The sequence below is a fragment of the Parasteatoda tepidariorum genome, chromosome 10 (assembly GCF_043381705.1).
Source record: "Parasteatoda tepidariorum isolate YZ-2023 chromosome 10, CAS_Ptep_4.0, whole genome shotgun sequence".
NCBI classification, from domain to species: domain Eukaryota; kingdom Metazoa; phylum Arthropoda; class Arachnida; order Araneae; family Theridiidae; genus Parasteatoda; species Parasteatoda tepidariorum.
In genome coordinates this window covers 37,968,678-37,969,858 of record NC_092213.1, presented here as the reverse complement: position 1 = coordinate 37,969,858, position 1,181 = coordinate 37,968,678, and positions in this window count along the sequence as shown.

The window sequence follows — 1,181 nt, the reverse complement described above, 5'->3', positions numbered from 1 at the left end:
AAAAAAAACTTAATAATTTTGTAATTATGTAAAAATTCAATTCACAGTTTGTATTAAAAATGCAGAATCATACATTTTAGCATAAATGCTTTCATAAGTTTTTATTGTTAAATCTATTAGCGTTAACTGCACCAATGACAGTTGCGACAAATGAAAGAATTTTCAGCAAGATGAAATTGATTAAAAACTATCTTCGAACAACTATGACCACTGAACGCCTAAATTCACTGCTTTTACTCATAGCAGAAAAAGATATTGTTGACAATATCAAGCTTGATAAGTTTTTGCTTTTAAAACAACATCGAAGTAAATTTATGTAGCTAATATAATATAACGTAATTTTACTAATATCTTAATTTTGTATCATTTTTACGTGAATTTCTTCATTTATAATTTAAATGGCAAATATTTTCAATGTTTTCTTATTTTTTAAAAATGAAAGGTCAATTTACTTTTGAATAAATTTTGTTTTGTATCAATATCTTACAGAAGTCTGTATTTGCTGATTATGACTTACTTTCTCATCTTCAAACAGTTGCTGTAATTAGCTTATGGTAACAACGTTTAAATGAAACGAAAGATATATTTTAATTACCAAGTGATTTTTCAAAAAATATTTAAATATAAAGTATTTCAAAGTTGCGTTGAAAAACATTTAAATTTACAACTTTATTTTTTAAAATTATTTCCACAAATAACTATTGCTTAATATTACTGAAAACTTATTTTAATGGAATAAGTTTCAGTTTATTTAAAAATAGTTTTTTTTTCTTTAATATTTTGTTACCATTTTAATAATTAAAATTAATAGAAATGTAAAAAGTATATTTTCTTTGCATTATTTTGAATAATTGCTGGTAATATTTAGTTATCAATAATACCACATTTTTCACCCATGGCAGTTGCATTTTTAAGTGCTGTAAAAATTATTTCGATTAATAGCATTAGGTTTATAACTAGTCAAAATGATTTCAAAATAAACTTTGGAAGCTCAAGTTTTGTGGCGCATTTGAACTGTTTTATTTGATTTGTTTTATCTTTGATTATCAGGCTTAAGCCATAAACAAATTGTATGTATGTGTATATATATATATATACACACACACGTATATATATGTACATGACAGGCGGCAAAATAAACTTCAACACCCCCCCTCTCAAATCGGTTAGGGACGGGCCTG